At 40.0% G+C, this 15,132-nt stretch overlaps 1 long non-coding RNA gene across 1 annotated transcript in view; it reads left to right on the plus strand.

The window, feature by feature from the left end:
* LOC137151749 (uncharacterized) overlaps nucleotides 1-14,382 on the plus strand; it is an 83,724-nt gene extending 69,342 nt beyond the window's left edge. The window contains exon 4 of the long non-coding RNA XR_010919350.1: nucleotides 14,134-14,382. This is a non-coding gene — a long non-coding RNA (uncharacterized lncRNA). The remainder of the gene's footprint in view (nucleotides 1-14,133) is intronic.
* The last annotated feature ends 750 nt before the right edge of the window (nucleotides 14,383-15,132 follow it).

Genomic DNA, 15,132 nt, shown 5'->3' on the forward strand with positions numbered 1-15,132 from the left:
ACACAGCTACTGCTTCTCAGTGAGGTGGAGTATCTACACCAATGGGAAAAGCCCTCCTCTCTGCGTAGGTAGTGTCTTCACTAAGCACTACAGGTGCAACAGTGCTGCTGCAGCGCTGCAAGTGTAGACAAGCCGCAAGTAAGTGGATGGGACTGGAAGATGGAGAAAGGAAGTTCTGACTGTATTTCTGTCAGGGATTGGAAACAGAAACATTGGAAATCTCAAAGAGAACTTTCTCCAGCTCAGTTTTGTAGATGTGGAATAAGTCCAGATATGCAACTGAATATTCAGATGATTATCTGAACCAAAACTAATTTCCAAAGCTTTTGAGAGTTGCTTATCTCTCAGTAAGTGTTCTGATTAATTGTACATCACTTAGTGCTCTATAATAATTAAAAACAATACAGGCAGGTAATGGACATATATAATAATACAGTCCTAGTAAAGATGGTGTTCTTTACTTTTTTTATAATAGCTGCGATTGTTTATTTACTTATTCAGTACAAAACGTTTCCTTTCAATCTTAGTGCTTTATGGCAAAAGATTGCAGGAGGAAATGCAGTATTGATGTTAAAGACTTTGTTGTATCTTAGGGCTTGTCTTCACTGCAAAGTTAACTCAAGTTATAACTTGCCCCAAATTCAAGTCCCATGCGCACACACACGAACCCTTAACTTGAATGCAATGGTGCTTTTGTATTTGAGCTGGCTGGCCTGTCAGGGGTATAGATTAAAGCTCAAGTTAGCAACACTGATCTGTAGTGTGGACGCTGGCTAGCTTCACTTGCGTGCTGCTGCTCCTCCAGTGCCTTCCCACAATTCCCCCCCATGGGGCCAGAAAGGATAGACAAGTTCTCCCACAATTCACTGGGAAAGAACTCATACAGTGGCTCAGCTTACTGCAGTACAAAGAACAATGGGATGTGTTCCCAGAAGTCTCAGTGCCCCACATGAGTCAGTGCAGCACCAGTGTGGACACAGTCCCTCGAGTGTGATTTCACTGTGTGAGCCTCACTTGGATTAGGCTAATTCAAGAGAACAAACTCTAGTGTAGGTAACTTGACTTAACTCTGCAGTGGAAACCTATCATTACCTAAAGAAGGCTAAGTACACTCTATTGCCACAAACTGTTGTCTATTTGCTCCAACCCACCTGTTGGATAGAATGGATAAGGCCTAGTCTAGTGATGATTAATTCTCTCTCGTCTAATTAATTAGGCCCAAATCCCAGAAACATACGCATCCTCTAACTTTATGCAGAAGAGAAGTACTGTGCATGTTTTCAGGAATGGGTACGTAGTGGAGCTGCTCTCTTATCTCATGTAGTAGAGGCTTGTATTTTTGGTTGTAGTCCCAATAATGTCTGTACTGTACAGGTAGGGCCTGATCCTGTTGCGAAGAAAGTAAATGGAAATTCTGCCAATGACTTCAGTAGGAGCAGGGATCACTGGGATGTGTGTATTTTTGTGGCACTGGATCATCGCATTATTCATGAATGCTCAGCATTTCATGCTGCCAGAGGTTTTGAAGGTTTTTTCCCTTGAAAATCACAATGTTATACTTTTCCATCCACATCACATCCCTAATCTGTTTTTGAAAAAAAAAGTTTTAACATAAAAATTGGCTGCCAATTGATGATCATCCAGTTTTCTGTATTTGAAAACAAACATCTTGCTTCTCACTGTGAGAAGAGTCTTCTGAGAACAAGGAAAATGTAGGGGAGATGTAAATGGAAAATCTTAGAAGAATGTTGTCTTATAGTGTTTATATGGCTGACAGTCAAATTCTGCAGCATTTTGGAAATTCTAAAATTAGATAAAGGGCATGGAAACCCCCATTCTCTCTTAACCATAGCAGTCGGACTGTAAGAAGATTAGTATTTTAGATAGTCTTTCTGCCATTCTCTTTTTCAGATTCTCTTAAAATTCCTTAATAAAAGTATGTGTAAAGATCTCATCTTTTAGTTAAAGTGGCTTGATTTAAGGCCAGGGTTGAATCACCCTTCCTCACACTGAGTAATTCTTCACCTCTCAAATAGTCTCCCTGAAGTGAAATGCAATTACTCATAGAGTTCAAATATTATTCAGGGTAAGAGTGACAGAATCTGGCCCTTAGATTTTAGTTGAAACAATCTACCAGTATACTTTGCTTATTGCTGAACTTTTTCAGTTGTAAAAGAAAAGCAATTCAGAGAGTACTTTGTAAATGTTACAGTTTGTAGACTATCTTTCTGGAATTACACAGGCCCTTTATCAGAGACAGAGAGCTTTTTCTGTAACATTTTGTTGGATACTTTCAACAACAATTCCGTAGGAAGAAATAAAAGATCCCTTTCTGACAAAATTGATTCAGTCACAGACAGTACTAGAACAAGCTGAGATGGAAGAAGTTGGGGAAGTAATACCCCAGCCCTTCCATTTGCAATCAGTATAAATGGGTCAGAAAACAAAAGACACATCCAAAAATACTTCCATCCCTTCAAACAGAGAGACAGAGTTACAATCAAATTATTTCATGACTTTTTGTTTCATATCTGGCCAGTCTTTGGAATTAGGTAATGGAAACCTAATCTTTCATGCTGAGAACTATTTTGCAAAACCCACAACTAATCTGTCCACCTGCTCAAATATGAAGTACAAAAAGATATTTAACATTTGTTGTTCTTGTTTCTCTAAAGCAATGTTCTTAAATGCTACAATGGGTTGTTATGGTTAAATTAAATTCCCAGTTTAATAATTATTCTAAATGACATAGCACAGAGTACCTACCAAGGCATCTGGCTCCTAATGTGCTGGTTAAAACATGCAACTTCTTCTGAAATGGCTTGATTAACAAGAAAATGCTTAAACTCAGATCCTGCACTGACTCTTCAATCAGCTAGAGATATCAGGTCTTTCTAGCCTCTAATTCATTACCACCCAAGGTTATTGTGAGATTAACGATGATATCCAATGCCACAACTCCCTTTTACAATCACACAGGTGTCTAACGCTGCAGATCCTGAAAATAATGTAAACGCACAACATAGGTTCTATTGCTGAATGGGAAGAAAGTCTGTCACTCAGTGAGGCTGCCACTAATAGAGCCATTTTGGATTGAAGCTGTATGGATTATTGCATCTCTCATGTGTGCGTTTGTCTATTACAGCAGAATCTCCATATTTCTACATGACTCTGAGTTCTGTGCATATTCATCCAGCCCAGATTCTCTCTTGTGTATTCACTTTGGCCAAGAACATACACTAGTTACCACACCTCTCTATCTCTCTCTTCTCTTCTCCATTCCCCTCTTCAAGGACTTCTTATCTGAAGGGTCAAAATTACAAATGATGTTGAATCAATGCTGTCAGTCCAGTAGGAAAACTCTTGCAGGGGAGTCTTGTGCCCTGAAGGAGTCAAGGATTTTAACACATTCTCTGTTGGAAGCACATATTAAGGAATTACCCTGATGATCATGGGCAGGAGGGCAATATTTTTGATCTTCCCATAGTCACTTAAAGAGCTGGGAACAAGTGAAGGCTGTTAGAGGGCATTTGGGTGGGAGAGTTGGCCTACCACATCCCAGATTCCTTCTTTATACATTTCCACAGTATGGAATACTCCTAATTCTGGAAATATCCCATTCCTAGAATGGAATAGAATCAGCATGTCCTGCCCAAAGGAGGATGTAAATCTACAGATATTTGAAGGATATCAGCACTAATAAAGGAGAGAAATTCTTTCATGTACTACTTGTGGGTTGTTATTAGAATAAAATTAAGGGGAAACTTTAGGCTGAATAGCAGTGGAGGTGGGAGGGCAACAGAATGGATCACCCTGATATTGGGTTGTGGAATACTCTATCAAAGGAACTGCTTGAACATCCCTCTTTTGGGAATTAAAAATCAAAGCACTAGAAAATATACTGCAGGGAACAATGCTGCATTGGCAGAGAAATGGATTGGATGATGTAATTCATTTCCATCTTTAACTTCTATGAGCCTATGAATAACCAGACCCGTCTAGCAGCTTCTTCTAGACCAATTTCCAAGACATAATTGGTTAGGGATTTTGTTGTTAAAAAAGGCTAATTTTTTTCTTTTAAATTTTTCTTTAATCAAGCACTCCCAAGGCTTGCCAAATTGTGACCTTCTCTAGTAAGGAAGCAAGTTACGTTCCTAGGCTGTTTTTCCAAGCTGTGAAAGCTTTAGTAAAATTACATATTATGTTACATGTGGTATTCATTTCAGATAAATGTTAGAACACGTTTGATTTGATTTCCTCAGAACATTTTTTAAGTGTTTGAAGGCTATCAGTGATTTTCCTCAACCACATTTGTGAAGTTTGGATCACTCCATAATAAGAGGGTTTGACCCTGCAAAGCACTAAAGTCTAATTGGAATCACTTGTGGCAGATTACAGTTGCTAATCCTTGCTCCTTAATTGGCCAGAGACGAACCCTTTGAAATAAGGTACATATCACTCACTGTGAATGGAAGATTATGCCCCGTAGAAGAGGGCTGTAATGGCAGGACTATATTCTGTTGTAATCAGAAATGCGATATTGGATGTGAACCCGATCAGACTTTAAAAATAGAAACTCTTATCTCGTGCATGTCTCTCTGTATTGGGCTGAACTCCCTTGAACATTGGAGCTATATCTGAACCTCATGATTTGGCCCACCTCTGCAGTGTTAGTGACATAAGTTGCTTTATTCATCAGTTGTTGTGATGCACAAGTATGGAAACAAATTTGAAAATAATTAAAAAATGGAACGTGCCAAGGTTTCCTAGTCTCACAATATTTGGTGGTTTCTTTAAGGCCTGAGCTCCTGGATTCAGATGATTATTTGAGAATCGTGGCTTCTATTTTAAAATAAAAGTAAGTGTCTAGTCCCCATGGCTGGAGATAAAAGATTGAAAATGTAAACTTAAAGGCTCAAATATCAGTAGACAAATAAGAATCTAAAATGTAGTATTTTTAAAAATCTCATGATTCCAATGTTTGATTTTTTGTAGGTCTGACTCATGATTTTTAAATTCTTGTGGTTGGCAATAATGTGATGTACTGTATAGATGAGAAAGAAGGGAGAAAGCTGGCCTCATAGTGCAGGCAAAGATTGAGTTCTGAGCTCAAATGAGGTGGTAGGGCAAGAGTCTTGCTATAAAGCAGCAGCCCCTTATTAACCGAAAGATTGTATTGCAGATGGGTTCCAGAGAGATATTTTTAGGGTTTATTGGTGTTATATTTAAGAGATGAATTTGAAAAGCAATTGATTTTCTTCAGAACTAAACTCAAACTGTACAAACACACTGGAGCCAGAAGGTATGATTCTCCACTGCTTTGTGCCTTGTGTTGTCATTTAATTGACAACACAAGATGCAAAAAAGGGATAATCAACTCAACGAATTCCAGTTCAGATAAGTTGGAGACACTGTAACTCAAACAACATTCTGAGAGGATATCCAATTACAAGCATTACCTCATGAGAATAAACTTCCATTGGCTGCTTCCTGGTCCTATGGCTAGGACAGTTTTATTGAAAGTAATTATAATAAAAACTTTTACAGGACACTGAAAGAACCTAATAATCACTGAGCTGCTGGATGTCCCATAAACCATAATCAGTACAAAGGAGGGTCAGTGTGACGCTTATAAAAGTGGAGTGGTTTGTGTACGGAGTTATAAACTTCTGATGAAAATGCTGACACTATCTGCTCTCACAGTATAAAGGGCACCTCTAATTTCAAAAAGACAGATAGGAGGTAGATTAGAGCAGTGTTTCTCAATGACCAGTCTGAGGCCTGGCACTGGTTCCCTGAGTTCTCCCTGACACAGTTTAGGAAGGCAGTAAACTGGTCCGGGTTGAGACACCCTGGATTAGAGGATTTCAAAGAAATAGCTGAATTATTGTGATGGAGAAAAGCCTCTGAGGTGAAAAAGAAGAAATTACACCATTAAGGCTAGATACTTTTCAGACATGGAAAATTTGCTTTTATGTTGTTTCTCATTCTAAAGTGTTACTGGAATGTATGGGAAAGCAGAGGCTTATGTAATGGGGAAAGGTTCAAATCTAAATATATTACTGGACTTCTCTCTATCGCCACTCTAAAGATTTTTCCTGAGAGTCAGCATAATGTTAGTAGTTTCCTTATACTTCTGAACAAGCACTACCATGAGTGTGGTTTAATGAGGGGAGGGTAGAAAGCAGCAGCTCCTGATACTTGCCTCACAGCATAGCCCAGGTGGGGAAAGTGACCTGGATGCAGGGAGCCCTGACATTGCTCCTCACTCGCCCCCCTCCCTCCCCAATGTACAGAGGAGCAGTGTTCAGGGGGGGAGCAAGCAGCAGTACCAGCTGCTTTGTGCATGCAGGTCAGTTTCCCCAGGTGGGCACAGGAGGGCAGGTACACACATTGGGGTGAAGAGGACACAATGCAGGGGTTAAGGGTGAAGGGGGCACTGTGCAGGGATTGGGGCAAAGGGGGAATGGGGAGCCTATAGGGGCCAAGGGGTGCATTCAGAGATTTGCTGTATGAAAGGGGTCACCAATACAAAAAGTTTGAGAATCACTGTACGGTTGAGATCCACTGTATGGACAATGGTTCTCAAAACTGGGAGACAGGCCCACCCAAAGGGGCGCGAGATTGATTGTTGGGGGGTGCCATGGGTGGAGTTTGGGAGAGACATGGGGGGCAATGCTCCCCCAAACTTATGGTGGTGGAGCTGTCTCCCCCTGCTGGGTGAAGGGCGCCGGGCTGAGAGTGGGGCTGGGTGGCAGCAGGGACCCTGGCGCCTCACACAGGCAGCCCCAGGCAGGTGTTGGGGGTGGGGTACCCTTAGGAGGGGAGCGAAGGCAGGGGGAGGCTGCTGCGGTCGGCGGGCCTGGCACTGCTGGCAGAGCGTGGGACAGAGCCGGTCCAGCTCCACACTCTGCACTTTGTGCAGCTGCTTCCATCTCCAGTCGGAGCGCTGCTCCCGGCAGCCACCGGCATCTCCCACAGTGGCAACAGCCCCCCACCGCTGCCGCTCTGCAGGCTCCCAGAGGCGGCGGCTGCATCCGCGCTGCTGCCCGAGGATAACCCCAACGACAAGGTGCGATTCCCTGCTGCCGCCACCATTTTCTCTGGCGGGTCACATTGGGCTCTGGAGCTACAGGGGAGCTGCTGCTACCCCTTGCCCCGCCAAATTAAGCAGTAAAATTCCACCTATGATATGTAGGCCCTGTTTTTTTTCTGAAGGGGGGAGGGTTCAAGGGGCGTAATTGTTACACAAAGTCCATTGGTGGGCTCCATTTAAAAAGTTTGAGAACCACTAATCTAGGCTATATTTCCCTAGTTTGTTTATGAGAAGATCATGCAAGACAGTATCAAGAGCCTTACTAAAGTCAAGATATACTACATCTACCGCTACCCCCTGCCCCCATCCACAAAGCTTGTTACCCCATCAAAGAAAGCTATTAGATTTGTTTGACATGATTAGTTCTTGACAAATCCATGTTGATTGCTATCACCCTATTATCTTCTAGGTGTTTGCAAATTGATTGTTTGATGGGGGTAACAAGCTTTGTGGATGGGAGGAAGCAGTAGATGTGGTATATCTTGACATCGAAGACAGGAGGCTGGAACATGGCATATAGTGCCAATCTGTAAAAAGGGGAATAAGGACACCCCAGTGAATTACAGATCAATTGTTCCATTATCTTTTCAGTTACTGAAGTTAAAACGATTGATCTATAATAATCACAACCATATGGAGGCCCAGAGCTTAAGCTGAAGAATTGTGAAAATATATGGATAATTAAAAAAACTTACACTGAATCTCTGGTGTGCTTTTGCATATTTTATTTTCCTTTGTATTAGATGCCGAAAAAGCACCAGTTTAGGTGATTGCTGGAACTCTGGCTTAGGTCTGTAAATGCCTAAATATTTATGAGCTGATTTTGTTGCTGTTTTTTATCTCAAGGGCCTTGATAGAGAGAGAGAATGGTCTAGTGATTCGGACACTGGGCTGGGACTCAGGAGATTTGGGCTCAATTCCCCACTCTGCTACAGATTCCATATATATGGTCTTAGGCAAGTCACTTAATCTCTGTGTGCTTCAGTTACCCCTCTTAAAATGGGAACAATAGCTTTTTCATTCCTCACAGAGATGTTGTGAGAATAAATACATTAATGTTTCTGAGTTGATCAGTTGCTATAGTGGTGGGGGCAATGAATAGACAGACAGCCTATGATCCAAAAGTCATATTGACAGTTGACCACTACTCACCAGCATCCCTTTGCTAATAAACTGCGCCTTTATAATGGTGAACAAAAAAGAAAATTCATTAAGGAAACAGAGCACAGTTTCAGCCTTTCAAATGTGTTGTGAAGGCCAAAAGTATTTCTTATGAAGGCCAAATGTATAACTGGCTTCAAAAAGAATTAGATAAGTTTAGGATAGGTTCATTGATGGCTATTAGCCCAGATGGTCAGAGAAACAACTGATTTGTCCCTAAACCTCTGACTGCCAGAAGCTGGAACTGAATGAGAGGGGATGGATCACTTGATAATTGCCCTGTTCTGTTCATTCCCTTAAAGCATCTGTCAGAGACAGGATAGTGAGCCAACTAGACCATTGGTCTGACCCAGCATGGCTATTCTTATGTTAAAAAGTGAGGGAAGAATCACTTAATTATGAAAATCTTGTTAAGTATTCTTTCTTTTCCAATGTGACGGACTAATTTTAAAAAGTGCATTTACTAAACAAAGTATATTGCTAGGACCGTTATATTATGTGCAGTGGCTGCAGTGCTTTCAAATGCCATTTTAATTTATAACTGGCTAGTTAGTGAATAAACACATAGCAGGAAGCAATTCTTAAAGAGGCTAAGGGTCCAATTCTCCAAACGTTCTCTGCAAAGTGTAATGTTCATGACCATAATAAGCATTATGCCTGTCACTAAGTGTTTGCAGGACTGAGCCCTCAATAATCAGTAAATGCATGTTATGCAACTATCGTTTTATTTTGGTGTTCTGGTGCCAGCATAAACCAATAAGGGTGAAGCCTGCAGAAATGGAATTCCTGAGATGAAGTTAGAGCTCCCTAAAGCAAAATGTATCTGCTTATCTTATTTTATATAATGTATGAATGCAGTTTTTCCTCTCTTCTTCTGTCTTCCTTTCCACTGCAGTCCTTTTGTGCCTGGCTTCTCCAAAGTGAGGTACAAACCAAGGCCTGATTTTTCAGAGGGGTTCAACATCCACAAATCTCACTGGCAGCTACTTAGGCCCTCTGAAAATCAAGCTACAACAGCTACTGTTTCACCTTTAAGATGCAGCCCTAATTAAGGGGCAACATCATGCATAATCGCTCACCAGGCTTCCTGTGGAGCTGGGGGTGGAAAGGCTGTGCTGTCCTTTGAAGACAGTGCAGCCTTCTCCCCTGGGTTTGCTCCAAAGGCTCACGTCAAAAAGGTTCATGACTGTGCTGCTTTTCCATTCCCTTTGGGGTGATGCAAGTCCCTCAGGACACAGGGTGAGAGCTCTCCCTGTATTTCCCAGAGCACAAGTCCTGCAATTGTGACTAGACCTGGTATGGGGTGTTTATGAAGAGGAAAGAAGGAGGCAAAGCCCGTCATCGATCATTTTCAACCCTCCTGCACACCTGAGCCTGGGTCAGCCACAATCTAACCCTAATTAGTGAATCATCAAACTGCCCTCTGGGATAGAAAAGTCAGTACTACTGTTCTCATTTTACAGAGGGCTGGGAGGTTGAATCAGACCACTTTGCAAATAAACAAGCTCCACTTCACTTAAACCAAGGGATGATGCCTGAGCTGCAATATGAGAGAGAAGAAAAATGATAAAATAACCATGAAAACCTACCAGTATCACTACCGAGTTTATCCCAGGAAAGATTCTGATGATTCACGGGTGGCTCTCGAGTTGCCAGTCTTTTCACGTTGCTTGCTGTGCATGCAATGCTGCCAGTCACCTGTTGTCAATTATAACATTCTATAAATCTAATGTTAGAAAAGCCAGCAGTGAGATTCTCAGTCCATGTGCCGGCTAAATGGACACAAGGAGGGGTTCATTCTTTAGAATGCGTTCCTGGAGGCGTTTCCATGAATCTGGCATTGTGTCAAACTGATAGTTCTATTGAGAAAAATGTAAGTGGGTGTTTTGAAACAAATAAGGATCCTGGCTTGGTATTATCATCCTAGTTTTAGGCACCACATCACCAAACACCACCACTGCAAGCTCTCATTTAATAAATCAAAATAGTTTACTGTGATGACAAATATTTTTGTTAGAAACCACATTACCCTCTTTTCTATGGGTCTCATGACCTCTGTCTCAATTCCTGTGTTTTCTGACATTGCAGTACTAAAGAAACATGGAAAATAAATATAGCATGGTGAAATTACTCATTTCAGTGGAGCCTATATCGTATTTTAGAGGACAATTAAAAACATTTCATTTCAAGCACAGGTAGTCAAATTCTTCCTTCACTTACCTGGGAGCAACTCCATTAAACTCAATGGAGATTCACCTCTGGTAAGGAGGGAAGAATTTGGCCTGGGGCAACTCCCTTCACCTTTCTTTTTCAATTTCCTGCTCTGTAAAAGAGGGATAATGTTTACCCACCTTTGCCCCCCAATTTCATAGGGGTGTTGAGGTTAGTTTTTGTCTGTGCAGAGCTTTGAACATATAAAAAGTACTAAAAATATCAAGTATCATTATTGTTGACCCTAAGTACATTCTGCCTTTGATTCAATTCAGAGAACTTCCACTTATGTTAACAGGAGACAGGCCCTTGCAGTGAGGGGCAAAATGAAGCACATCAAAACAGAAAGAAAACACATATTAGAATTTTCCAACCCACGGATGAAGAAATTTTGTTAAATTTTGAGGGGGGTGAGGAAAAATAAATATAAAGATCCCTATTCTGCTCTCAGTGACACTAGTCCAAAACCAGAGTAGCTTAAGGCGTCACTCTGGGTTTAGGCACTGATCCTGTAAAGCAGGGGTGTCAAACATCCGGCCCGCGAGCCACATCCGGCCCACGAGCCTTTCTGATCTGACCCACGTCCGGCCATTTTTTTTGAGACGTGCTGCCACCCAAAGTGAGAGCATTGGCACTTAAAGGGATTTCTCTGCATCCGGCATCGACGCTTTAAGACTCTTAAACCAGCAATGCATTGGCACTTAAAGAGATTTGACACCCCTGCTGTAAAGATTACATACATAGGTAACTTGACACACATCAGTAGTCCCACAGGACTGACTTTACACATGAAGTAGTTCCTTTCACTCATATGCATAAATTTTTGCAGGATCAGGGCCTATCCACTGGTGTTATTGAGAATAGAATTTGGCCCAAGATATTTAGTATATGACTTTAATGAAAATGTGTGTATATACACACACATGTATTTGTATATAAAATCATGTTTGTTTTAGTAACAGAAAAATAATCAATGAAGTCAGGTCCCTTAAATCAGACAACCTATACAAAGGCATGCAAGGTCTCCAAAGTGCATTAGTAAAGATATATAAAGTTCCAGTACTACAGAGTTAAAGACTTAATATGCTCCAATGGGAACTTTATATAATTAGTTTGTAATATACCTATCGCTGTTATGTATCATTTCATGCTTTGCTCCACACTGATCCAACACAAAGCAAGGGTTTTAGTGATTCTTGGGTGAGAAACTGCAGTTGGTTTTAAAAAAAAAATTAAAAAGGAGATATATGTTTATTGGCGCTGCTTGCTTGAAAAAATTGTTTTGATTATTCTTAAAACAATTGATTCAACTTAATTTGAGAGTCAAGATATCTTATTTTTTACTGCCCACACAATGTATTGGGCAATCTAATTCAGAGGAGATCCAAAGTACTGTACCGTGGATGTACATCAAAACAGATGGTTACAGCAGATCCTGATTGGACAGTGAAGTGTAATTTAAGAAATATTAACAACAGAAAGATAACACAAACTCAGTTCAGATTTTGGACTAGTTACTCTCCCAGAGGTTCAAAATGATGATTTGTGAGATGTACAGAAAAAATGTTAAGTGAATAAAATAAATATTATTAACCCCCTGAAAAAATAAAAACAATGTTTGCCTAAACACAAGGCTTTAAATAACCTCAAAGAATTAAGTGCCAGATCTGTACTGGCTCAGTGTTAGAATTTTGTTAGTTTATTACCTAATTTTAGACTGAGACAGCTTGTTTAAATATATCTATAATACCCCGTTACCAACTTTTCTTTGATGCCTGTCTGTCTGTCTGTCTTTTCTTTTGTCTGGATCTGTGATCCTCTGCTACTCCACCTACTTTGTATCGCCTGAAAATGTTTAATTCTTTACACCAATGGGATTATTTGACTCCATGCATCACTCAGCTGTATCTGTAGAAACATGAAACCCTGAGGGGGTATCGAAGTGAGAACTACAGCTTTATTCAGTTTTGTAACCGTGTATGGTAAAAGGTTTTAGCCATTTGGCCCAATTACTGCTAAAAGGCTGAATTTGCAGCTAGTTAGCTAATGATGTAACTGGTAATATTTGGTAGGAGAGGAGACCTAGAAAACCATTTTAGTGCAGAAGATCACTGTGAAAGGCTGATATGTGTACTTCAATTTTAAACAGGTCTTACGAGTGTCTTCTCACAGGGGAAGTTGCTGACACTTGTACTTGCTTCTAAAACTAGAATTAATGTGCTCATCCTTAAATAATGTATTGTTGCAATATTTATATTGATGAATAGGGCCAAAATCCCTCTGTCATCTAGCAAAATGACTCATATTTCATGCTTTTTGGATCATCTGATACTATATTTCACAGCTGTGACATTTTGACCAGAAAAAAATTGTGTATGTGTATGGTAGGAATGTTTAAAGTGCTTTTAAAAAATAAACCAGTAATATGCAAATGACTTAAAATCAATAGGATAATATTTGAATGATTTCTGATGTCTAATCTCACCATCCAGTAATGAAGAGATTCTAGCAGTATTGAAAATCACATTTAGTACATGAGTTTTCTTGTTCAAATGATTTAATAAACAGTAATCAGACACGATATTAAATATACAAAAGACAGCTCAGGAAAACTGTATAAGGTTATGTACACTATTCAGAGTTATGATGACATCAAAAACCACTTAAACTTTGCTTATTTCCAGTGACTTTGTCAGAATATCTGTATCATATATGTATGTAGCCTTATAATTCACAGTATCGTGAAGCGTTCTCTCTTTGGACTGTCTATTGTATATTTCAGTGGCTCACTATTTTCCTCCATTCCTGCAAAGCTGTAATTTCTTTCATGTTACGTCAGTGAATTTGCAAGCTGACAAACTATTGAAAGATTTGAATGAGTGAGAGCTGGAAAACTGAGAGTCAAAATGTAAATATTTTATTCACAATGTAAATCACCTCAGTTAATTGTAAAGGCCAGATGACAACAAATTGCCTCAGCTGAAGCTAATACCTAAGTGGACTTTTTTTTCCTGAAAAACGAATAACAGTCGGCAGATCTGGAATGTGCACGGCTCTCTCATGAAAACATTTTTCCACGATGGCTTTTCCAAAAAACAGAAGTTAAAAGTTTAACTAGGACATGTTATAAAAGAACAAATTTACCATGACACTTAAACAAAGACATGAGTTAGTGTGTTTGACTTTTGGGTAGGGAGTTTATTTGTCAAGACAAGATCTGAAGCAAAGAAATTTGTTTTTATGTAATTTTCAGTGCAGAACTTCTAGATACCTACCAGTACTGTATTTTATGTTATGGACCTTTCCATTTGAAGATTTCCAAGCACTTTACAAAAACTAATTAATTAAGACTCACAACACTGCTGTATGGTAAGCATAATATTAATGTTCATTAAATAATATTAACATCCTCATTTTACAGATGGGGACACTGAGTCATAAGAAGTTAAGTGACCTGACCCAAGGTTACTAGCAAGTCAGTGGAATAGAATCAAGGGGTCCTGACTCCCATTGTTTCACTCTACTAAAGAATATTCATTTTCATTAGAGAGTTGCACAAGCAAAACAAATAGTATTCAAGCAGAAAACAATATAGAGAAGGTTTTAACATGCTATAGCTGGAACAAAGTGTAATCTGTGTAATAGTGAATGTGATTATGTTCTAGGCTTTGTGGTCTTTTTCGTGGAGAGACTTGCAGAGTACAATGGCTACCTGAACTACTCTTCATCTAACGAAACCAAATCTGACTTTTTGGTCACAGTGGCAGGTGTTTGTTTGTCTCACCCTTTTTCCTAATGACTTTTGGTTGAAACCTGATTCCACAACATACTTTGACACAAATCTGCACTATTACAGATTTTTCACATGCACCACCTACTGATTGCTAAAATGCAGATGCATCCAATAAAATGTATTGCACCACCTACTGCGTTGCTAATACCACTTTATGCAGCCTGTGACTTCTCCCTACAGATCTCTCATCCAAGTATTATATTCAACTCAGCCTTCCCTGGTGCAGCACCTTAAATGCTGTGGAAGAAGAATCACACTGCAATGTGCCAGCATGGTGCAATGAAAGACACATGCAATAAAATTCTTACATGTATCTAGCCATGGCCAAAAGAGAAGGGGCCCATCTCATGGACAGTAACAATAATCTCATGTGAGAGAGAGAACAGATTTCCACAAGATTTCTGGATTAATTTTTCATACCTAAGGGATTGAGGGAGGTTTTGGATAAGGACCACAACTTCTAAACTAAACTTGTACACTAGGGACTAATGAGGATATTTTTTTATATTGTAGGCTATGCCTATGTCATGCAATCACATTGAGGACACCTCCCCTTCTGATCACAACCACATAGATCATATCCCCTCCCATTTGCAATTGCAAAACATCCAGTGGCAACTATACCAATTAATTATTTGGAACAGTATTTAATTCATTTTAAATGTTTTGCTGGTGAATCCTGTTTCTCCTCCTCTTAAGAAGCAATGACCTCAATTAGAGAGAAACATCCTGGATCATGGTCATCATCTCCAGCTGCTTTTTACAGGCATCCAGATCCTTCTTTGCAGTAAAAAGCTTGGCTATCTCTAGAATTATGAAGGAACTAAGAGGAGCAGCCAGCATTATATGACCTGGAAGCAAGTGCTCCATG

Source organism: Emydura macquarii, unplaced genomic scaffold (assembly GCF_026122565.2).
Source record: "Emydura macquarii macquarii isolate MOO-44397 ecotype Brisbane River unplaced genomic scaffold, CSIRO-AGI_Emac_v2 contig_1119, whole genome shotgun sequence".
NCBI classification, from domain to species: domain Eukaryota; kingdom Metazoa; phylum Chordata; order Testudines; family Chelidae; genus Emydura; species Emydura macquarii.